Raw genomic sequence first — 25,541 nt, 5'->3', positions numbered from 1 at the left:
TTAGCCATGGATCTTCCCTGGGACGGCCAATGTCTCCGGGCTGCCTCTGCCCCTGCCTCTTGCCCACTCTGAGCAAAAAGGAAAATAAAAACCAAGAGCACGAGGAATATCACCAAGCAGAAGTGGTGCCAGCAAAGGTCTCTCCTTGTCAGTAGGGTGGTTCCAGCCTGATCGTCCCCTTGCCCCTGCTATGAATTGCTGGCTGCTGGATTTGCCCAACATGGAAACTCATTGTGATTCTCTCTCCCCACATTGGCCACATTATTCCTTCCCTTCCTCCTGGGGGGCTCCCTCCCTGCTTTCCCCTCCATAGAGAGACCTTCCATTGCGGACCTCAGACATCTCTGAAAAGTCCGGCCGGACTAGGATGTCACCCTTCCCACGGCCCCACTGCTTCCTTGGGCCACATAGGGGAGGGTCCTTGGGCCACATCAGAAGAGGGTCCTTCTCTGGTCCTTCCGAAGCCCAAATGAGATGAATACAAATATAAATTACAAATGCACATTGCAGCTTGATTTAGCTCTTCAGCTTGATTTAGCTTTTCTCCTTAGAATAAGCCAGTTTAATGAGCTTTCGGAAGGCTGTTTGGCCATGCCACCAGGAAGTGAGCACTGATGAGTCGGACAGGAAGTACATAAAAGAATGATTTGGGGCAACATCCTTTTTTAAAATTACCCTCTACCCCCACAGCCCCCAAGATTTCTTTTCCTGCGGTTCTGTATGTTTGCTTTTGGCTTCTGATCAAAATGTAACTGCAGTGCATGAAGTGTACTCATCCTAAGTGTACGGCGTAACCAGGGCCAGTTTCATGGGCGTGGAACTTGAACCCTTGCATGGGGCCCCAGGCTTCCAAGGGCCAGTGCTCTGCGGTCTTGAAATTCTCAATAATTTTTTTTTTTTTTTTTTTAGCAAGAGACTCCTCAGTTTCATTTTGCTCTGGGTCTTGCAAATTATGTCAGTGAGATCAACGAATTACTATATATGTCTACTGCCATGTAACCACCTCCTTGATCAAGCTCTAGGATGTTTCCCGCCCAAGAAAATTCCCTCCTGCCCCTTCCGAGTCAGCGCCCCCTAGTGGTGACTGCCAGTCCGACTGCGTCACTGTCCAAGGGCTCCCAGATGGAAAGACACAGTGTGTGTCACTTTGCTGCTTCTTCCCCTGGTGATGCAGTGCCTGGATTCCTCGGCCACACGCTGCATGGTCCCACAGCTCTTCCTCTGCTATTTCTCTGAAGTAGGCGCCGCTCCTTCCCGATCTGTTATCTGTTCTCCTCTTGATGGGCCGTTGGTTTGTTTTCCCATCTTGATTTATGAATAAAGTTACTATCAACATTCCTGTGCATGTCTTTTGGTGGACATACGCACTGATTTCTCTTGGGGGACACCCAGCTAGTTAATGGCAGAACTGGTACTCTAGGTATCCGGGCTCATAACTCCCACCATAGCCCATTCAGTAGCCAATATTCTGGGACGCCTGGGTGGCTCAGCAGGTAAGCATCTGCCTTCTGCTCAGGCCGTGATCCTGGAGTCCCACATCGGGCTCCCTGCATGGGGCCTGCTTCTCCCTCTGCCTGTGTCTCTACCATTCTCTCTCTCTCTCTCTCTCTCTCCCATGAATAAATAAACAAAATCTTTTTCAAAAATAGCCAATATTAAAAAAAAAAATAGCCAATATTCTTGGACCACCTACTATGCACTAGCTGATCTCTTGATGAAGGTAATAGACAAACATGGATCTCAACTTCTCCTTAAAATGACACTCTCCACCAGCTTAGGGATATGGTGGAGGAGGAGCGAACCACTAAACCTTGTAGGGAAATAACAGAAAATTGAGAATCACGATGTTTTTAAAATAATGCACGAAGACTGCAAGAGTACAATGGAAGCAGGTGGTGCTGAGCGGGGGCCGGACACCATGCTGGCATTTCCACCAATGTTTTCTCACTCAGTGCTCACAACATCCCTGTGAGGCACGTATGCTATTGTCCCATGTTACAGATGGGGAAACTAAGTCTGCAACATCTGGAAAGAAAATCAAATTTCAGAGCTAGTGATGGAGAATGGAACCGGGAAGGAAGACCTTATAGTACTTTTCTCAGCCCATCTGGGACTGCTGGAAGCTCTCAGGCCCCGGGTATAGTCAGCTAGCATTCACATCTTAACCGAAGCCACTTCATCCAACAGCACCCAGTTTTCTTGCTGGAAGCCCACCTACCCAGATGGGTCAGCTTGCGGGAGTGGCAGCCGCATCTGCTCTGCGGTCAGCTTTTTCAGGCCCGGCAAAAGATTCCGATACATCTTTCATCTTCCATGTGGGATTAGGCCTGCATTAGGTCTTTATTTGTTAAGGGGCTTAATCTCCTTATGGATCAATTTGTCAAGCATCGAATAATGGGAAGCGGAGGTTCTTCGTTCCTCAAATGACCCAACTTTATTTCTTGAAATATCTGAAGCAATTTCCCATGTGAGCCCAGAAATTAGTTTTTGTTCTTGTTTTACAACTTGACATGGTTTTTTAACCCTTGTCCATCACTGGCGGGGTTGGCCTCCATATCCAGGGTTTATGATGTTTTGCAAGATAAGAAAGGTGGCTTGGCAGAGGGGAAGGGGACTTTGGAGTCAGGCAGGCCTGGCTGGGATTAACTCTTAACCAGCTGTTTACTCCCTCTGTGCCCAGTAGCAAGCTCCTTTTCTCTCCAAGCCCTCCTGTTCCTTGTTTATACACCAAGGAGTGTGAGGCCGGCTTGGAAGAGCTGGGGCAAGTGTCCACATTCATGCTGCCAATGTGCCAACACTGTGCCTGGCTCCTCCTAGCTGTTCAGTACCTGGAAGCAGTTTTATCTGAATGTCTTACCCTTTCCTTACTAACAGAGCATCCTCATCCCAGCCTGCTTTGGCTTTGGTTTCTGTCTTGTCTCACTGGCACTTCTCCCCACCATGTCCTGTCTCTTAGCTTCCTCCAAGCTTAATGGACCCAGGGTACCAGCCTTACCCATGGCCAGGGCTTTCCCAGGCAGCCCTCACCTTTCCTCTAGCTATGCTCCATAGGCCCCAAAGCCTTATGACATTTTCGGATTGCTTACAAAATTATAGATACTTGGAAGGAGTCAGTGTAAGTGGGAAGCTCTGGAGCTTTAGTGTCCCCGTCAAATCCACCTCTTATAGGACTTTATTCTCAAAAAGTAAACGTGTGATAGCATCAAATTATGCTTGGAATGATCCGGTCACAAAGGGGGTTGAACCATAAAATTGGATTGCCATGGGCATTTATGGGTGCCCTTTGCCCCCAACGGCAGAGCAATAGTCTTTATAACCCATACTGTGGCCTGCACCGAGCCAATCAATGATGAAATAGATTTGCTAATTTGATTAGTAAAAAATAATGCAAGTGACTTTTAATTGAGATATCTTTGATTGTCAGTAAAATTAAACTTTGCCTGATTGATTGGTTGGCCAGCCCCCTAATCTGAAATCTTTTCTAGTTTTCCATGGTGACTTAGTGTTTATTTTTATTTGTGGTTTTTCTCTTCCTATAGTGCGGATGTTAGCCATATAACCAAATTTCCACATGGGAAGAAATTAGGAAAATGGTCAAGTCGGAAGAGGAAAATGTTGAATTTGTTTTGAAGCTGTATTTAAACAGAAAGCATGCTGTTTTTACTAAGATTATATATGTGGTCAATAAAAATAGGATGATTTTCTAAAATTGCTTTTATTTTCATTTTACTGTAGACTGCACAAATATCTTGTGTTCATATGGTAGCATAGAGATGCAGTGTTTAAGGGGGTTTTAGTCTGGGGGAGACACCACCCTAGATAGGAGCCACTTCCATCATATTTGGGGACAATGAATTTCTTTTATTTCATTGCTTCCTGTATAATTTTTGAATTGTTAAGATCCTAAATGGAGATTTTTGGAAAGCAATTTTTTAATGCAATCAATTAGCTCTTGCATTTTTCTTTATGAATCCCACAATGGGCCTGGGAGAAATGGTCCTATAATCACCAGATACCTAAGGCACTTGCATGGTATTTTCTTACTGCATATAGTTTTTTTTTGTGTGTTTTTGTGTTTTTGTTTTTTGTTTTGTTTTGTTTTGAAGCAACAGATCTGCTGCAAACCTCTACTTCTCTGAAGCCCAGTTTGGTGAACCCGGAGTCAGGTTATTAGGACTGGCTCTTAATCAGCCACTTGCACACCCTGACTTGACTTAGGAGGATCTGGATTTGGAAAATCAGTCAGCTCTGAGACCACCAACTTTTCCAGCAGAGACGGGGAAATAAGGTTCCCTTTAACCTAATGTGCCCTGTTGGGGCTTTTTTTGTTGTTGTTGTTGTTGGCCTGGGTGTCCAGGAAGAACAAGAACCAGAATGTGGGAAGTGAAACATGAGTTTAAAAAAAAAATCATCAAAAAAGGAATGGGGCATGTTGCGGGGGGCGAACGGGGAGTGGGTATAGGGAGAGACCAGGCTTGCAAAACAGCCCCTTTGTGTCTCAGCGCTGTGGTTATTGAGAAGAGTTAGAGGCAGATGCCACGAAGGGGGAGCCTGATGCTGCATGCAGGTACGTCCTTAGTGCTAAATGCATAGGCAGCGCAGAACCAGTAGTTAAATGTCTTGGCAGAAAACTAGCCAAGGCTCACAGCGACAGCTTCCCAGCATTCAATCAGATACAGGGTGGCTGGAGCAATTGAGAGAGAAGCGATTCTTCAAAGTTCCATTTTAATTACATGCCGGTTGGAGAATATTACTTCCAGAACCCCCTGTGCTACCTGGGTTCACTTCCAAAATCTAATGGAGTTATATTGGCCAAAGGAAAGGCTTCCAAATCACAGTGACAACTCCCTCTCCACCTCACCCTCGGTGAGCTTTGTCTTCATACAAGTGCCGGCTCAGCTCAAGGGATTTTAGACTCTGCGGAGAATTAGCTCCCTCTCGCCCTCCTATTTCATTAAGAAATTGGCAAGAGATCAAAAAAAAAAAAAAAAAGGTATGCATTCTCACGCAGGGCCCCACACCCATGATTTCCATGGCCCCCCAAGAGCCCACAAGGATTTGAAAGTCTCCCTTTGCCCCGGTTTTTCTCGCTAACACGACCATGTGGTCCTGAAAAGTGAAGCTGCCCTAAATGTCTCAAACTGATATCCTGGTCTTGGAGGCCGCTCCAAACACAAAACCTGAGCTTTCATCACCGCCGGAGCTCGTACCTAATGCAGATGCTCTTGGCCAGGCAGTGCCCTCTGAAAATCAGTGAGGAAAAAAAAAAAAAAGAGAGACGTTGAGGGAGGCAGTAGGCATCAGACATCTATTGCATGCCAGGTGATAATCACCTCCTGAGGCCCTTGCCCAATGCATGCCTGTAGGGATGAAAGAATAAGGGCACTTTGCAAGGTGTGCTATTTCACTTAATTCTTACAACTCAGAGTGTGCACATTCTTACCCTTGAGGCAGAGAGAAGGAAACGGAGCCTTAGGGAGTTGCGTGGGGCCACTCAGATGGTCAGACCCTCAGGAAACAGCCAAGCTAAGCTTTGCACCCGAGTCTGATTAGTACCTCGTGGGATTTTACGGCGATCAAACCATGATGGAGAGAGCCGTGCTCTGCAAACACTGTTTACATAGGACTTAATGCTCTTGCAAGTGTCCGTGTTTTTAAGACTGAGCTTTTGTTTCCCCCCAAAGAAGTATAGGATTCTAAGAATATCCCCCATGTGGAGTTGGAAAAATTAAGAGAAATGAATTGGTCAAGATTTGTGACAAGGTCCCTGAGACAGTGTAAGGCTCCATGAGCCCCTTTATTACCCTTAATAGAAATGGATAGCATTTGGATCAAAAAAGAAAGAACTCTTAATCTTAGCAGGGAAAACACTACTTCCAGAGTTACTTCTGGGCCACCCCGGGTAGAGCTGACTCACCTACAGCAAGTCTTTCCAAAAGCTAGCTATGTGACCTTGTCAAATCGATGCCTCGCGGCTTTATCTCTTGTCAAATAATAACCCACAGCTTTATCTGTACATGGGCACAGCTGTCCCCGACCCATCTGCCTGCAAGAGAGCCCATCACTGAGAAAATAGAGACGTCAGTGAGTAAAAGCACTTTAAGAATATATCACACGTTCTCACGACTAAATGTCATAGGAAAATAAATGTCCCATGGGAGACAAGCATGGCAGCCAGTTTTGTACCTTCCTCCCTAGGTACCACCAACATGGTCTTCTGCTTCTCCCAGGGCGCTATCCCAAGCTGTTCTTTGGAAAATGGGCTTTGACAAACCTTTTAAAATGTAAAACTCCACTCACCCTCCCTTGAACACCCACAGGGGCTTCCCCGGCCCTGGGCATCATTTCTCTCTTCTTATGGAGCAGGTCAGCACCCAGACTACACAGCCAGAACGCCTGGGCTCAAATCCACATCAGCCACATTCAATGAGAATTGCCTTTGGTGTTTAGTTATTCTGACCCCTAAGACCCAAACCAAGTGCATCCCCCTGGAACCCTTTACCTGCTTCTCCCTTTTCAAAATCTCGTTTCCTGTCCAGAGGCTTCCAGGCATGACCTTGCTTCCCTGAATGCCTTGGGAGTTAATAATGGCATCTGGGTAACTTGTGAGCGCCCTAGTTCAGAGGGCAGTGAACTAGGCCAAATCCAGTCTCTGCTTATTTTGTCAATAAAGTTTTATTGAAACACAGCTACTCCCCTCCATTTACATATTCTCTGTGGCTGCTTTCCCAGCAAAACTTCAGAACTGTGCAGTTGCAACAGGGACCATTTGATGCGCAAAGCCTAAAATATTTACTATCTAGATGGCCCTTTACAGAAAAAGCTTGCCAACCCTGTCCTAGTTCCCTGTCTCTGAAACCAATTTAGAGTGTGGAAAATCTAACGTCATGATCATTTCTGGTGAAACATATAAAATATCACTATATTCAACAGAAATTCATTATATATAGATGTTGTGCTAAATTAGGTATCACTGATAATACAGATTTTTAAAAGCTGCAATTTGGGATGGAAAATCTCTAAATTGGGGGAGGGAAAAAAACAAACAAACAAACCCATTCATCCACTTCGTTGAATAGTGGATTGGACAAAACATCTTAAATTTGTTGAACAAGTAATAAGCCAACTATGATAAGTAATTTTATGGGTATTAATGCATTTAACCCTCGATTTAGCCCCACGAGGTTGAAAATAATCTTTTTTCTATAGGAGGTCATAAACTCTGAGAACGAAAGGGAACGTGCATAATGTCACCCAGGATATCTTCGGTCTAAAAATAACCACTGAAGTATCTATGTCTTCAGACCCTGTGGACAAAGTCGTATTTTGTGGATGAGAAATTGAGGTTGATATTGATCAAGTGGCTGCCAAGAGCAGCACAGCGGGTCAGGTGGTGTATCCAGGGGTCAGACCCTGGCTGTCCGAGTCAAGGTCATGTAGGCGTAACCTTGGGGCTCTGCTGTCCCTCGTTCAGCCTCACGGAGTATCAGCATCTGTAGGACCAGACCCCAAGATCCTGGTACGACACCTGCCCCAAAGGCTTGAGTCTGTTTTGCCTAGGCTCCTCATTTCACGCACCTTGGGCTTCGGTTCCCTTCCCAACCACATCGGTGCTGTTCGTTCTTCTGGTTTAAACTCACTCTCTTTGACAGATAAGATAAAAGCAAGGGAAGGGTTGAGTGCTTCCTGCCTCGGCGCTGTCACGTCAGCCTCCCGCAGCGTACCCCGACCTCCAAAGGTCTCTGTGTGTGCACCCCCAGAGACAGCCTGGCCGTATCCAAATCCTGGTCCCCACTTACTCACCGTGGGGCCCAGGCCACTCACTTCCTCTGTCTCCACTTCCTTTGCCTCCTCCGTAAAAGACAGGATTGTGACAGCACCTGAGTCACGTGGTGGTGGGAAGAGTTTAACGAGGTAGTGTCTGAGGGCCGTGATATTTGAGCAAAGTGCCTGCCGTGCTGGAGGCCTGTGATAATGCCAGTCGCATTGGTGGGTGGTTGATATTCAGGGCTGATTCTGGGCTTCTGTCTTCCCAAAGATCAAGTTTCCTTGTTTCATCTACCCTTGGGAGGTGTGCATCTCTACAGTGAGTTGAAAGTGTCCCACCCCTAAGAGACCCCTTCTCCCTGCCCCCTCCGAAGCTGGGCATGTGGTCTTCGTGGAAAAGGGGTCTTTGCAGATGTAAAAATGAAGGCTCTCGAGGAGAGATGATCTTGTATTAGGGTGAGGCCCAAATCCAATGGCAACTCTTTAGAGAGAAGAGAAGGGGCAGGAGACAGAAAAGAAGATGGGATAAAGATGGAGGCAAGGATTGGAGGGCATGCTGCTACAAGACAAGGAACATCATGATTTTTTTTTTTAATCTTTGGAAAGACTTTTTTTTAAGATTTTATTTATTTGGCAGAGACTGAGAGAACACAAGCAGGGGAGAGGAAGAAGCAGACTCCCTGCTAAGCAGGGCGCCCCATGTGGGGCTCGATCCCAGGTACCTGAGACCAGGACCTGAGCCGAAGGCAGACACTTATCTGACTGAGCCACCCAGGTGCCTCTTTCTTTCTTTCTTTCTTTCTTTCTTTCTTTCTTTCTTTCTTTCTTTCTTTCTTTCTTTCTTTCCTTCCTTCCTTCCTTCCTTCCTTCCTTCCTTCCTTCCTTCCTCCCTCCCTCCCTCCCTCCTTCCCTCCCTCCCCCCTCCCTTCCTCCCTCCCTCCCTCCCTTCCTTCCTTCCTTACAGAAACCATTTACTTTACTATGACAAACTTAGAAGGCCTATGACAACTGCCTAGTATGCTGGGCAGTTTCTTTGCACAAGAACAGTGTTACTGGAAATAAATATCAAGATTTACTTAGTAATCTAATAGGAAGGGCACCTGGGTGGCTCAGCGGTTGAGCATCTGCTTTTGGCTCAGGTCCTGATCTAGAGTCCTGGGATTGAGTCCTGCATCAGGCTCCCTGCAGGGAGCCTCCTTCCCCTTCTGCCTGTGTCTCTGCCTCTCTCTATTTCTCTCATGAATAAATAAACAAAGCCTTTTAAAAAATAATAATGATAATCTAATAGGAGATCTGAAAATTAACAATTCATAATCTAAAGAAACACACAGAAGTTTGCTGTTCAAAATCCATACAACAATTTTCCCATATATAGGAAAAAAGTGAACCAATGGTCTAGAGAAGGAACATATATAACTTGGTTTGCTTGATTTGCCCACCAGAAACTGGAAGAAGCAAGGGAAGATTCTGGCCTAGAACCTTGAGAAGAAGCATGGCCCTGCACATGCCTTGATTTTGGACTTCTGGCCTCCAGAACTGTGGGAGAACCGATTTCTGTGGTTGTGGGACACCCAGTTGGTGGTGGTTTGTTACAGGAGCCTTAGGAAACATACACAGTCTCCTTCCATCTTCCCTTGTGTCCACCTTCCACGAGGTGTGAGCATGTCGTACTGCTCCTGAGCTTCCTCCCGTGTCCCCGAGGCTTCTGGGCCTCCCACAGGGAGCTTTGCATCCAGACCTTACATCTGGACTCCGTTGCTTTTTACCTGGGCGCTTCCGGTCTCATTACTTTGCCTTCCTGAGCTCCCATATCTTAATTTTATAGCACAAAAAACAATGCTTGCTCATCAGGATGTGGTAATAATAGTAATAAATACCAGCCACATCAATTGCTCCTACTCACGGAGCTCTGATAATGAGCAGGTGCTCCTCAAAGTGCATCATTTCATTCAATACCCACAATAACCCTGTGAGTGGGCTCTACTATACCCCCATTTACAGAGGAAACTGAGGGATACAGATTTACAGTAACTTGCCCAAAGTTACATAAATGAATAATTTCTGATTTCATGATTTAAGCAAATCTCTGCTGAGACCCTATTCTGCTGTAAGCACAGAAGACAAGCCGCAGAGACAATACCATCTGTCTTGGCTCCCGACATCTCGTCTTAGTTCGTAGCACTTAGGTTCTAATTGGGGAGACAAATGTGGGAAAATTCTAAGCATTCTACAGGCAGGGAGTAATCATTCGATAAGTGTGTCTACACACAGCTCTCTGACCTCACTGAGGAAAGTCGAAGGGAGAGATTTAGGAGTTCCAGGTTCACGGTCACTTTCTCTTGAGGCCGTGTTGGTGCCACTTACTGAAAAGTGACTTCTCCTGAGCCCACAGTTCCCCTGCTAACTTCCTTGGGCGGCTGGGAAACCCGTTGTCAGCGTGGGCGCCGGCACTGCCCTCGGAGGCCTTGATGAGGGGCGAATAAATCTCTAAGAAGCAGTCGTGGCATCAGGAAGCCACCCAGAGCCCTCACCTCACCCCGGTGCCAGGTGCCCAGTGCACAGCACGGCCCCTCTCTCCATGCCCCCCTGACCCATGCGGCACCCCCTGGGGCAGGTGGATGTCCAAGGTTGGGCTGCTTCTTTTTCTCCCTCCCTTCATCTTTAGGCACATTTCCCCATGGGTCTTGCAATCTCAGGTTTATTCCTTTCCTTTCCTTTTACTAATTATTTAAAAGTATTTTTTTAATTGTGTGACACTTTTTTTGTGTTGAAAACATCGCAGAGATGTGTGTGTTTAACAACATGATTCCAGCCTCCTTTCTTCTAATCCAAATTCCTGATATGACCAAGGCCCCCTGGTCTCCTCAAAGCCTTTAATGTGGTCCCCCCTTCCCCTTTGGACTACACTCCTGGGCCAAGCTGGCTTTTGAATCAAGAACCCCCTTCTGTAAATCTTTATTGGGACCCATGGGGTCCCATGAGCTGGTGATGAGACCACACTCTTCCCTCCTTCCTTCTGTGGCCCTCTTATCTCCAAGGTGTACATGCTCCTGGCCATGACCTCCAGCCTAGCTGGATCAATCCCCTTGAGGTGCCCATAAACTTGGTTCTCCTGGTTTGACCCCAACTTGGTCTGACCCCAGCTCCATGCGATTTCATATTTGTTTGTGTAATTCTTTGCCTGTGTCCTCCAGAAAGCAGGAAGGCCTCTTTCTGCTCGCCAGGCTACTTCTGACATCCAACACAATGTTTGGCTCATTAATATATTTTTGCTCACTTTCTTTTGCAAAGAATTCCTGGACAACTCTCTATTGCCCTTCTCCACAGCAAACTTGCTGTTCAGGGAGCATCCAGAAAAATAAATCATTGTCCTTGACCCGAGCTATGGAGTCATGAAGCCACTTTTTACCTGGACCCCTGTGGATCTCCGAGGTGACCAGTTGTGCCAGCACCCTTCTCAGGAACACTCACTAACACCTTTATGCACTTAAACAAAGGATCCGCATCTCTAACATGACATTCATCCCACAGCAGGAGACCTCAGATCTCCTCTGGTTGATGTTTTTAGCAGAAAGAGAATAGCTTCCTCCTCTCTTATTTCCCTACAATCTGCTCTACAGTGATCTTTAAAAAGCATAAAGCAGACCAAAGGCATTCGACAGCAAAAACCCTTTCAACGGTTTCCATTGAACCTGAATAAAATCCACAGGCTATCAGGCCCTCTTGGACCTTGGTCCTGCCTCCCCTCACAGTTCACTTTGCCTCTCTTCCCTGAAACCTTGACACTGGACTTCCTTCTGTCTGCCACATAATCCATGCTTGGTTGGACACATGCCTTGCACAAGCCATGAGTGTCACCCTTGGCTAGACCTTCAAATCACCTGGCAGCTGAGTATTTTAAATATTTTCTCAATATTCAATGCTCAGCTTAAATTGCATCTCTGCAGAGAGCCTGACCTTGCTCATCCTGATGAAACATGGCCCACCACATGCTCAGCCTCACCCTGTCCCATCCACTAACTGAAACAAAGTGACTTCTGTAGTTGTTTACATGGTCATTGCTTTTCTTGCTCATTGGAATATAAACTCCAGGTGGGAATTATCCTGCTTTTTTACTGGTGTGCTTAGTGTCCCCCAAATGGCCTTACCATGCCATTGTTGCTCAATAATTATTTATTGGCACAATGAATCCATGAATGGATGAATTGATGGATAAATTGATCAATTAATGTTTTATAAGTAGTAAGGAATGTAACACATATATTACCTATTTGTTGTAAAATCCATTCTTGGTGTACCAGCGCCCTTACAGTTCTCTCCCATTACAGCCATAATTTTCTATTTATATGTAGATAGGAGAATTTTTCACAAGCATTTGCACTTGGGGAAGGGGGCTGAAGGTCAGTGTTAATTTAATACGCTAGCTAACATCCAGTTTTTCAACCTTCTGCTTTATAAAGAAGCACTATATGTACATTTTACAAATAGTATGAGGCATTGATCCATAGAACTTCTAAAGTTTACTTCAATTAGAAAGAGTTTCAGATAAAGATCAAATTAATTAAGTCTTCCACCCCTGCCCCCTTAAAGTCCATCTTAATTAGCCATTGTTTCTTTTTTTTAAATGGCTTAGTCATATCTGGGTTTCAAACTCAACATAGGAGGATTACAGGGGGATCCCCTACTACACACAAGGTGGGCATTGACAACTGGTCAATGCTTTTGCCAAAACAAGGATGAGTCCGTGACTTATCACGTAAGTGAATTTTCCAGTTTTCCTAGCTGAAACAAATAGTTGCACAAGAAGTGCTATGTCGTTTTTGCCCTTTTAAAGTAAGTGTGTGTGTGTGTGTGTGTGTGTGTGTCTGACTGAGGCTTGGCAGGTCTGATTGGAGGCCACGTGTGTCAATTGCTAGCCTGGCCATGGAGGCTTGTGCAAGCAGGTTGGCTATGGAGATGCATCTGTAGCTTTTCTCTTCCAAATCATAGTCTTGGATGCAGCAAAGTGGGGGATTGTTTGAGCAGAGGCTGTTTTCTTATGCCCTAAAATGCCCTTTACTCTGGGTCTCTTCTTGTCTTAAGAGTATTTTATGGAACAATATGTGGTACTCAGGAACCAGGTACAAACACTGTTAAGTGATACAATGAGTCACACAGATGATTTTAGAAGGAGTTATGAGATTGATATATCCAACAAAAATATAACGTTTAATTTATTCCTTCCAAGAATAAGTGAGGTTGTGGCCAGGACTATGGATAGTGAGTCATCCTATGACTTAGTCGACACCCTCAAGATTGAGCTTCACTGCCTCCTTTGTGGTGCGTGCAGGTCCAGGCTCATGACTCCATCCTGCCAGGTTCTAGGCAAATTTGCAACTCTATCCCTGGGGAATCAAAAGGATGGGAATGGTGGGTTCTAGAAATTGCTCGTGTACTAGGAAGAGGGATCACATCCCTCTCTTTCAGGAAGCCTTTCCTAATGAGCATGATTCTGCCCCTTATCCAATTTGCTCCTTACTGTTTACATAATAATGCTCTCCAACAGAACTGTATTGTGTCTGTACTGATGTCTCAAACAGAGCTGTGCTATGCACTGTCGTACATGCAACCTGGGAGCAGGTGCATTCCAGTGGGTCATCCCTCGAGTAACATCTTTATTGATGGTTTGAGGGTCCCAAAGACAGGGATTATAACTATCTTGTTCACCTCTGTAGCCCCATGCCTACAACAGTGTGATTTCTCCCACTGTAAGTGCTTAAGATGTATCTGGAGAATGAATGAATGGATGGATGGATGGAATGAGGTATACTCTGCTGAGGGCCTTAGAAGAGAACAACATGACACTCTCATAAAAGTGTGGTGTTACAGGTTGTGTTCATGTTACAGGAGGGTAATAGTAAGTGAATGAGTGACTGAGTGACTTCTCCACAGATTGTGAACTCTAAGTAGATCCTGTGAACTAGAAAGTACAGTCTGCCTGTATCTGTCCTACAAAAAGAAGTGCAGACATGCCGTGTGTCTAGTGAGCTGTGGGTCAGAGCTATGTCATTAATCTGGGTATGAGGAATATGGGTTGAAAGTGGACAAGAAAAGTGGACGACAGTATCTGCCTCTACTTCTGGGCTATTCCCTCAGGGGGCCAGGAATAATGTGGTTTTTGCTCACTGATATAGCCCTTGAACCTGGAATAAATAAGAATTTGTAGAAGGGAGGGAGTAAGAAGCTAAAGAATGTAGGAGGAAAAGAGAAAAGAAAGGTAGTGGGGGAGTGAAGAATGAGGGGAAGGAGGAATCCAGGATCCCAGGACCCCAGTGAGGGGCTCGCTGACACCTGGTCCCACCTCTTTCTCGCTGTAATATAATTCATTTTCATTCTCAGGGTCTCAGTTTCCCCTTGTGCTAACTAAGGTAATTCACCTTCCCTAGAGGGCGAGTATGGGAATTCATGAGGTGGCTTATTTCAAGTGGCTCTTTGTTGGTGTTCAACAAACATTGCCTCTTCTGACTTCACCTCCTAATTTTTATTTTATTTTATTTACTTCTTTAGAGGGGGAGAGGGGCACAGGGAAGAGGGAGAGAGGGAGAGAGAGAATCTTAGGCAGGCTCCATGCTGGGCGTGGAGCCTGACATGGGGCTCAATCTCACAACCCTGAGATCATGACCTGAGCCGAAATCAGGAGTCGGGTGCTTAACCAACTGAGCCAGCCATGCGCCCCCTCACTTCCTAACTTGTAGACTAAAAGGAAGTTATTGGCAACCAGCCCAGAGAGGGAGAATGAAGTGAGAGATCCCTGTGTGTTTCAGATGCTTTTTCCTTTGCGCCTACCCACATGGGTCCTCTATAAGGCACACTGAATATTATGCAGGACCTTCAACCCCTCCTTATTCAGCATCCCTTTGCAACATTTCTGTATCCTCTGATTGAAATTCTTGGCCAGCTGTAAGAGATGAAAAGTGGCCTGACACTCAGCTGGAAGTAACTGATGGCATCTTCCACTGTTCCTTGGGTCAGTGGCATTTTGAGACATGATGCTTTAGCAACTCAAAGGAATTATCGTTTATCCCATTTAGCAGAAGAAGAAACTGAAGCTTGGAGAAATAAAATGTGCGTCATGGTGCCATTTTAAACATGGTATATGCGTGTCAGGGAGGAGGCAGCCTGGGCTGGCAGGAAGGCTTTGCCAGTGTCCTGCGGACCACACTGTGTGGGCAGCTGGCTTCTCTATTTATGAGTGAACATGGCTCTGTGGAGAGATGCTTCTAGAACATTGCACAGGCTCAAAGTTCTCTGGAAACGAGTGTGGTAAGCTTGTCAGTTCAATCTTCACTGTTTCGGTCATTGGCTAAGTAAGGTCACCAGCAACTTCAAAGCTGACTCCATCATCAAATTGGAAGTGGAAAAAGCTTGAGATAGGGTGAGTCACGTTCTGACACGCGCCCACACCCTGAGGTTGAGTTGGACTCTGTTTTCATCAAAATAAGGCCCGTGTTTTGCACATTATGGTAGTGTGTGTGGATGAAAATACAAGAGATTCTCAGCCATGAGCACAAGCCGGTCCACCTTGCAAGGACTGGTGCCTCACGCGAGATTTTCAGAACAGCAGGTGCCATTTCTGGGGCCACTGGAAGTTCTGCAGGACAGCAAGGACCCTCTCAGGAGCTGGCAGTCAGACAGCACTGGACAGCCTCTATCTTGGTCATTTAAAGTTCCCCTAATTAATGAGGAGAAATGTGGTAGGGAGGAAAGGACATGGGCTTTGGAGGACAGCAGTTCTGGATTTGAATTTTGCCTTGCCAGTCTGTGATCTCTCTGTCGTCTGTTTCTTCCTTTAAATGAGTAAAAAGCACCCAACCTAGGGTTGTTATAGCAACACGGTTAAAACATAGTTTCTCGAGCCAGACAGAAGAGCTTTTGAAACCCAGATTTTCACACTCGATATTATGAACTGAGAAAGCTGCTTCACGAGGCCCCGCCTCAATTTCTCCATCTTTAAGATGGGTGGATTCAATCATAACACACATGCAAGTGTTTAACAAGCATATGGCACCTACCAGTTCAGTAATGCTTCCATTATAAGAATATAAATATATCATCATTAATTTTTATGATTAAAATCTTTAGGGGTGCCTGGGTGGTTCAGTCAGTTACGTGTCCGACTCTTGATCTCAGCTCAGGTCTTGATCTCAGGATTGTGAGCTCAAGCCCTGCATGGAGCCCACTTTTAAAAAAAAAGTTTATAATCAGTAGTTATTAACTTCTGTTATTAATAGTGGAGTGTTTTTATAATTAAAATAGTAGTTTCGGGGCACCTGGCTGGTTCAGTTGAAAGAGCATGTGACACTTGATCTTGGGGCCATGCATTCAGGCCCTGGGTTGGGTGTAGAGATTACTTAAATAAATAAAAACTTTAAAAAATAGCAGTAGTATCATCTCACCCTGATCCATCTGCTCAATATCCATATTCCCCTAATTGGGTTTATTTTTTCCATATACTTACCACCTCCTGGCATATTACATGGTTATTTATGTGTTATCGCTTTGTTCCTACCGTGGAAATGTAAGCTCCATGAGGGCAGAGACTTCATTTGGTTCATTCCTATATCCCAAGACCTAGAACAGTGCCAGGCACACATTAGCTGTTCACTAAGTACTTGCAGAATGAATTAATCCATGAAATGAATCCTCTCGTGGACAGGGAGCATCCAGAAACAGCATGAAGCACATCTCTAGCTATTTTAGTGCCCTGTGTGTCTCAGTCCTACAGAGGAGTATGTGGGGAAAGAAGTGTTTCCCCTCTTCCTTGCCCTAAAAATGTCAGTTTCTGTGACAAGGGAACTGAGGAAACCCATTTTTCCCACCAGAACTTGCTATGGGAAGCCTGAGTCAGCCCCTCCTGAATTTACCAAACAGAAGCCCCCTTGATAGGGAAACTTTAGGGGCTTCCCATCTTCTCTGGATGCCTGTTCTCCTATGTCCCCCACACTCCAGCTTCAGGCATGCCTCTTACAGGAGAATGGAGCCTGATGTTCGTGGGAGGCCTGACCAGAAGCGTCCCTTCTCAGGACCAGCATTCCCATCAATTTCCCAGCCTGGGCCCATTAGCCATTTCACCCAGCCCCAGAAAGAGCCCTGGGTGCCCAAGGAAAGCAAAGTGGTGTGATGTAAAGGGGCATCAGGAGAGTGGTGGTCACCATAGGACGTTCCCTTCAACGCGCTGCTCCTCCGGGTGGGATAATCATCTGTATTTCCTCGAAGAGAAGATACTGGTGATCGTGGGATGCGCCCAGGATTTCACAACAGCTTCCCAAAGGCAAACAGGAAGAAGGGGCTCTACCACATGAGACAGTCGAATCGATTTCAACATGCATCACAGTTTTAGAAATGTTAACGTGGGGGATCCCCGGGTGGCTCAGCGGTTTAGCGCCTGCCTTCGGCCCAGGGCGTGATCCTGGAGACCCGGGATCAAGTCCCAAATCGGGCTCCCTGCATGGAGCCTGCTTCTCCCTCTGCCTGTGTCTCTGCCTCTCTCTCTCTGTCTCTATGTCTATCATAAATAAATAAATAAATAAATAAATAAATAAATAAATAAATAATCTTAAAAAAAATAAAAGAAATGTTAACGTGGACAGTGCCCACATCTCCCAATCAAAGAAGTCTGGGAGCAATCGGAGGCTGCTATATTCCAACTTGAGGTTCTCCGTGACTGCTTATTCCCACCTCATTGAATCATCACAGAGGCCCTGCGTGTGGAGCACTATGGTACCAGATTTTCCCAAGAGCACAAGGCTCCTAGAGCCTGTGACTTTCCCAGACTAGGCGAGGCCATTCTGAGGCTTGTACACATGTCCGCCTGCTTCCAAGCCTGGGCCCTTGGCAACCACCGGCTGGAAAGCTGAGCTGACGTCTGAGAGTGGAATGAGCTAGGGAAAGCCTGGCATCCTGCAGAAGCCACACTAAAGCCAGGCGTCCTCACCGGAGGCATCGGGAGATGTGACAAGGCAAGGAACCAGAGAAAAGGAAAATCCAGATGGCCCCCGATGTGACCCCAACCAAGGGAGGCAGACAAGGATCCGGGTCCTGGGATTCGAAGTCAAGGATAACACCATGGAAAGGATAGAGTGCTGGGGGAGGGGCACAGTTCAGATCCGAGCCCCTGAGTGGCCCCTGAGATCGGAGTCTGTGTTCACAGTAGGAGGCAATGCCCAAAGCCTCAGCAGCAGGGAAGTGGGGGACGACAGGGCTTTTTCTGTACAGAGGGCCCCGTTTTTCAGTCCTGAACCCTCCTCCCTTTCTGCTCTGTCTTCTCTTCAGACAATCTTGGAAAAATACTGGTGCTTCTGCTTCCCACTCTACAACACTCTCCTTCCCTTCTGCTTGTTTAAGGAAAATTAATTCTTGTACTTGAATGAAAATGGTACCATCCTCTCTGATTTTTTCCTTTTTTTTTTTTTTTTTGTTAAAGCATTCACTTATTGAACCCTTACCGTGTGCCCAGGAGCCAGGCACTAGGATAACTACTTCCCAAGTATTGATATACTCGGTCTTCACAGCAAACTTGTGAAATGGGTACTATCATTCTCCACTACAGATGAAGAAACTGAGGCTCAGAAGTTCTGTCTTTGCCCAGAGTCACTTAGCTCTGTATGGCCAGTCATCCTCTCTCAGACACTCGGCCCATGTTTTTAACCACATCGCAACTCCTTGTCTCTCCACCCTCTGCTCCCCATTCATCCCACACTGACAGGTGATGTCGGAAGACAGCTGTTCTCAGGGCCTCTTTTAGGTCCCAAGCAGCCAAGCATAACACAGACCTTTGCCTGGTTTCAGAATAAGTAAACTTGTAAAGGTGCCTGTCTTGGATGTAGCCAAGACCATCTGACTCATCAACTACCCTCATCGAAGATGCAGCAGGAGACAAGGGAAGGTACGCTTTCTGCCTAGGGAGACACTCGGGGGAAACCAGCCTTGTGATTTGCTGTGAACATATGGCTCGTTGGATCACAAAATAATGACCGCCTTCTCCTGACCTTGATAACTGAGCTGTTTCCTTTAGAGACCATCCTGTGTATCCTGGTCGGACCCGATACTGCGAGATTTAGGAGGAAGGGATTTCTCATGTCTCTCTGCCACGGCTTGCGGAAGTTTGAACAAAATAGCAAACACTCGTCTGGAATTGGGGTGGGCCGTGGCAGAGAAGCCAGTGAGAAATACATGTGCTGGCCACCTATACTCAGCCAGCCTGCGTGAAGGCAAAATAGAGATTAGCAAAATAAGATCAAACCTGACACCAGGAAAGATAGTTATTAATATTATTATTTCCCATCTGTATTCTTCTTTAATACTCACAGTGGCTCTTTAGCGTGGGTACGATTAGCAAATATGTGGCTTTGTGGTTGCACTCAGAGTCTGGAGGGGCGTGTAGGAAAGTGTTAATAGTGAGCATGCATCAGGGAAAGCAGGATTAATGATGGAGGAATGCCAATTTTTACTCTTCACTTATTTATTTATTTTATTTTTGCTTTGTACAAAAAGCAGGTGTCTTTTGTAATGATAGTATTCATAATGAAGAGGAGGGAGATGGGGAGGAAGAGGAGATGGAGGGTGGGGCGGGGGGCGGGAAGGAGGGAGGTCAGGAAGTGAAAGGAACTAGTGAAAACCCAAAATTCAGATGAGTTTTATAAGCTCCTTAATGTCACCAGCACGGGGACAGTTGGGCTCTAATCAGCAGCCACCCCCCCGCCCCGAGCCTTATGGCCCCTCCTGGCCACGCAGCCTTCTCCTGGGGGGATGCTGAGCACTAAGAGACCGCTGAGGACACTGTCGAGGCCCCACTCCATCCCCTTCACACCCCCTGGAGACTCAGACCAGGTTCAGGATGCTGCTGTGGTTCGGGGTCCTGGACTTGCCGAGTGGCATCCAGCACAGACGGAAGTGGCCAACGGGTTTGGGTGAACGGTACTCCAAGCTGTGAGATCGAGTCTCTGGAGTAAAACAGCAGACATTTCTGGACTGAAAACCAGCTGTGGGAGGAGGTCCTCCCAGCCACCAGGAGTCTGGAGACCCCTCTCACTCACCACACGCCGCCTGCCCAGAGGGCTGGGCCGAAAGCAGCTGAGGGCAGGCGCAAAAATAATTCCTAAATTCAATCAATCAATTAATTAATATCCCAAGCAGCTTTGGTAAAAGCGTCGCACCCCATTGCACACTAAATCCTGGACATTCCAGACAGTTTGGGAAAACTCACGTGACTACCAATCCCTTCCAAGGAGCACAGAAAGGGCTGATTGATACATGCTTTTCCATTTTAAAAAAGTAGCAAGAAAGGGCCAAAGCCCAGGTGCCATTCTTGGAGCCAAAAAGTACAAACTCAAGCTAGTTTGGAGGGGAAAAATATACATATGTATGCAAGAAATTACAAAGTAGGAGTAGCAAGCTCTTTGGATGGGGGCGTTTATCCTTTTTCTTATGCTTCATGCAGCTTAGAGCCAAGAAGGAGGACTGCATGGAAGAGACGGCCTGGCAAGGTGAAGGAACCCAGGGAGAAATCCGGGTTAGGGAGCCCATGAGACACCACCTGGGGAGTGGCCCTTGTTGAGAGGGTGGGTGTTTGGATTCTGTGTGTTTTGCAGGAAAGAGAAAATTAAAGGCGGCAGCGGCAGCCTGGGTCTTGGCTGGCGCTCCCGGAGCCGCGGATCCAAGGCAGTTAGCTGAAGCAGCAGCATAGCCCTTACGCTAGCACCTGCCAGCCAACAGCCGCTGCCAACACCAACTTGGTACCAACTTCAATCATATCGCAATTCAGTATTTAAATAATGCGACAAGACTCCTTTGGAACCCAACCAGGGACGGCTCAGGGCAGTAACTTTCCTTTTAGCAGCAGGAGCCGAGAATCTACAATTTCCCAAAGAGAATACCGCTCCACCCTCCTCTGGAAGAGCCCAAAACGCCGCAGCCCAGGAGCGAGGTGCAGCCGGGCGAGCTGAAAGGAATCTCAGTTTGTGACCAGGGACAAGAGGTGGCTTTGAGTCAACCCACTCGGGGATGACACGAACCACCCACCTCTTTGGGGCAGCAGTCGCTGGATCGAAACTTCAAAGATGAGGGCAAGAAATGAGTATTTGGGCCGTCCACCCGGGCCCGGAGAGCTGGCGTTTCCAGCTGGCCTCGCTCTTGACCACATCGATCAGGAGCTTTTCCAGCTGATTTCTAGCTCACCAGCTTTTGCCCGAAACAGCCACAGCCAAAGGCATCCCATAGACTCTGTTTGGCTTGTTTGTGACTCTTCCCTTGGTCGGATCTCTCTGCCTTTTCCCTCCCTACAAATGCGAGATGAGAACGTGGGGGCATTTTGTGCTCCCCATCAAGGATTGGCCACCTGTGCAAAGAAGGGTGCATGTGAGCCTCGGACAAAAAGGACCAAGATACCCATTGCCCAGTTTCATTAAAGGAAGGAAATGGGGGGGGGGTGGATATCCTTAGGTTTTATTAATGCCCGATTCTGGGAGCTCATTCCTCTTTTGATATTTATCCATATGTTCTGCTAACTGACCACTGCCGGCCATGTGATGGATAATGCCCTTTAAGCCACCGTGTAAGTTACAGTAATGTCACCAGGCTATTAACCTCTGGATATTTGCATTATTAGTCAATTTTCTAAGCCCTTGGAGTTAAAGCAGCCACTGAGAATTTTTATTTCCTTTTTGAGGGAACTGGGAGTCGGGTTGTGTGAATTTCCCACAGAAGGGAGATAGGGCTGATTTTCCTCAATTTGCTCTTACAGCTTTGTTTGAAGCGGGGTTGGGGGTGGGGGGTTGGGGGGGATCATCCACGTCACGTGCCTGGCTGGGAAGGAGACAGGCTAACTAGTGGCTGCCTCGTAATTTATGGTAGAAGTTTAGTGCAGGGAGCACTTTTTTAAACAAACTCAGTATCCATTCCCTCTGAGGATGGGGACCGGGGTATTGTTTCATTGCTAGAGAGTCTGTATTCAAGTGGAAGCGTTTTAGCTTTGGACAAGTGTTATGAGCCTCCTTTAAAAATGAAATATACGTCCAGATAAAATATTCACACTCTATAATGCGAGGCAATGCGCCAAAATCTAGGGCAAAACAATTTACACATAAAAACCAACTTGAATATGAAAACATAAGTCCTCACTACTGTTGCTCACGGTTTAACATAAAAAAAAAAAAAGTGGAGGGTGAGAGAAGAAGAACTTCTGGGGAGATAGATACAGAAATAGAGAGAAAGTTGGTTAAGCATCTGCCTTCGGCTCAGGTCGGGATCTCAGGGTCCTGAGATCGAGCCCCACATCAGGCTCCCTGCTCAGCGGGGACTCTGTTTCTCTCTCTGCCTCTCACCCCGCTTGTGCTCGCTCTCTCCTTCTCTCTCTCTAACAAGTAAATAAAATTTTAAAAAAAGAAACAAAGAGATAAAAAGAAACAGGGAGAGCAGGAGAAAGAGAAATGCAAACCCGACAAAATGGTAAGCTTAAGTGAATCTTCTACAAATAGCCAATAAAGGCTATTATATAACAAGGCGCTTGTGGGCCGCTGGCCGTGACCCAGGGCGTCAGCCAATTGAGGCCATGCGCTGAATTCTCCCCGTGGCTTCCGACCTCCACCCCCTTGCTCACATTGTTCCTTTGGCCTCAGTTTCCCCATTTGCCATGGTGTATGGCAATCAGAGCGCGGATCAAATACCAGCCTGGTGCTAAAGCCTCTCCTGCTCACTCATCCTCCACTTCTCCACACCCAGGAGCAGCCAACAGCCCCATCTCCTTTGTATCACCAGGTTGTGCCTCCTCCACGGTATCGTTCATTCCGCAGGAGACCCCAAGCTCCCTGAAGCGAGGCTCCCGTGTTCCCTCATCTCCCATATTCCCACTGCTGGGCTTTAGGAGGGAGGGCGGACTCCAGGGTCAGGAGAATCTGGCTTTCTATCTACCTGTGCTGCTTCCTGGCTCTGTGACAATGGGCAGCTTGACGTCCCTGGTCTCTTTTAAAAACTCGTGGCGTTATTCTGAGGGTTCAGGGCTATGCTTGCTAAAGGCAGACATCTCTCCATACAGGCCCAGGTGATTTTTAACAGGGCCTCAGTATGGGGAGATGCCAACTAAAATGTGCTTTTGAACGGAAGACGATTCCTTCTCAGAATAAATCATTCCAATAGCAATCAAATTTTATTGAAAACTTAATATTTCCAAGCTCTAGGCCTAAGCGTTTTAACACTCATCTCATCACCTGATGCCTGTGACTCCATGAGGCAAAATACTCCTTCAGCCCATTTTCCTGAAATGTAAGCTAAGGCTCAGAGAGGTTTGTCTAACTTGCCTGTAGCCACATGGGTCCTTACACGGCTTTAGCTCTGCCTCCCAGTGCCCCAACTCCCACCATCCAAGGACTTCTCCAACTCCAAAGGATTTTTTTTTTTAAGTAACACTTGTATTTTTTAAAGGCAAGGTCCTCATTTAATAAGGGCCTTGGTGACTAAAGTCCCTGAACCATGGCCCAACTGATCTGACCGTTCCAGGTGTCTTAAATGATCAATGTGGACCTGTGTCGGGTCAATTCAGCAGCAGTGATCAGTATTGATCGTCTAGACAGCCCCATCGATTGGGTCAGGAGGGCCATGGGTCTTCAGAGACACCACAGACGTGACATGGTCTCACCTCCCCAGTGCTCTGTCAGATATTATCACCATTGTCATTACAACAAGGGAAACTGAGGCACAAGCAAGCAGTCTCATGGCAGATGGCTGGATTTAGAGGACCGGGAGGTAGTTCGGCTTTTGCAAAGTCCAATCTACGATGTGCTGCCATAAAGGATTAGTGAGTCGGAGGGCAGGGTGTGGAGGAACGGTGGAGTGGGGCTTGTCGGGAGTCTAGGAATGGCCCTCTACGGAGGTGGGCAGTGTAGGCAGAGGCTCTGGCCCGAGACAGCCTGGATCTGCTGGTTAGCTGTGCGTCCTGGGACAAGGCTGTTCCTCACAGAGGCTGTTCCCCCTTGCAATAGGGACAGATGAGACAATGGTCCTGACTTCACGCAGTCCACCTGAACTGAGGGGGTTCCTGGGATGCAGGACTTTCAGGGCTGACACTGGGAAAATTACACCCCAGCCCACCTGCACTCCAGCCCCTGGCACACGGCTATGCACCTGTCTGTTAATGCATTTGTCACCCATCAAAGTAAATAGACAGTAGCAGAAGTGATGACTCTATGACCAATTCAGGGACCCCTGGGGGACAGATGCCATTATTTCTTGGCTGCTGGGGACTTCATCTGTACTATCACAGCCTCGGCCGCCGAGCACTGACTGCTGCCTATGGAACAGTGAGGCCAGCACATCTACTCAGAGGAACAGTGAGGCCAGCACATCTACTCAGACCAAAGAACTCTGCTGGCAACAGTCTGGCTAAACTTGGATAGCCCCGTTCTAATTGCCTGGGGAAACTGAGGCAGCCCAGTAGATAATACGCCTTCATATTATATTTCCATACATGTAAATTATACAGTGCACCAAAATATCAGTGACCTTCCATCCCCTGCACCAGGTCACACTCACGTGGGCTTTCATGTGGATGTGCACGGGTCCCGTGGCCCTTCTCCTGCAAACACCGGAGATACCAAGATGAGACCTGAGCCCCAGCTTCTCAAAGGTCAGACCCCATAGGGAAGATCACTGTAGCACCATCCAGGGGATAATTATTTCAGATGCTGTGTTTGAGGTTTATGTAAATACATCATTCCAGAAGAAAAAAAATAGGTATGGGGAGAATGTCAACTCTAGTCAACTGGTTATCATGCACCCGGGCCATCGTATAGCTAGGTTTTACTTGTTTTCTGTTTCAACATCTGCTAGATAGCATCGTTATTACTTTTTTCAAAGTAAAGGGCAGCAATGGGCTCTACCATTTTTCAGTGTCACTGCTTGTCGTTTTGGGGGGACGTGATGAGTGAGTGTGGGTGTTTCTCCACTTCTGGTTTCAGCTGGCATAGGAACTGCGGGCATCCTACAATCACGCGGAAAGGTGCTGATGTGTTATTTCCAGCCAGGCTGGAAAGCAGAAGTCCAGCCTGTGTCCTCACACTCTGGAGCCCGGGCTGTGTCCCCTCCCTACTCCATCCTCCTGTTTAACCTCAGGACAACTGTCCCCATTTCTGAGACCCTGCAGCACTCACCTCCAAACTAAGGCAGTCGGGAAGCTCGTGCCCAGCCAGCTGGGAGGACGTTGAGTCTGTGCAAGAAGTTGGCCACGAGCACAGAGAGGTCAGCTCCTCTGGGACCAGTGACCCAAACCTGAGCCACAGAATCACCCACAATCACCAAATTCACCACAGACCTCTAGCTTATGGTTCATGGGAGATTTTCATCTCCTGTGGACTGAGGAGATGTACATTCTCTCCTTGATTCTCAACCTCCTTGAAAAGGAGGTTCAAATTTTTTAGGATTTCTCTTGCAATCGAGCAGTTTGGATGGTTCAGTGGGACGGGAGTGATGTGTACAGTTGGGAAACAGCTGTCGAGGCACGGTTCTGAGGGTGTTTTCATAAAATAGTGCATTTAACCCTCATAACAACCCCATGATGCAGCTGCTTTTACCACCTCCGTTTTACAGAGGAGGGAGCTGAAGCACAGAAAGGTTAAGTCATTTGCCGAAGGTCACACAGCTGGCAAATGGCAGAGGCAAGTTTGAGCCCTCGTAGGCTGAGTCCATCCTGTAATCCCTGTTGTATTGAATACCGGAGTTATCTGTGAGGATTGGCCAGCTGAGGA

The sequence above is a fragment of the Canis lupus genome, chromosome 3 (genome assembly GCF_048164855.1).
Source record: "Canis lupus baileyi chromosome 3, mCanLup2.hap1, whole genome shotgun sequence".
Classification (NCBI taxonomy): Eukaryota; Metazoa; Chordata; class Mammalia; order Carnivora; family Canidae; genus Canis; species Canis lupus.
This window is presented reverse-complemented; position numbering follows the sequence as displayed.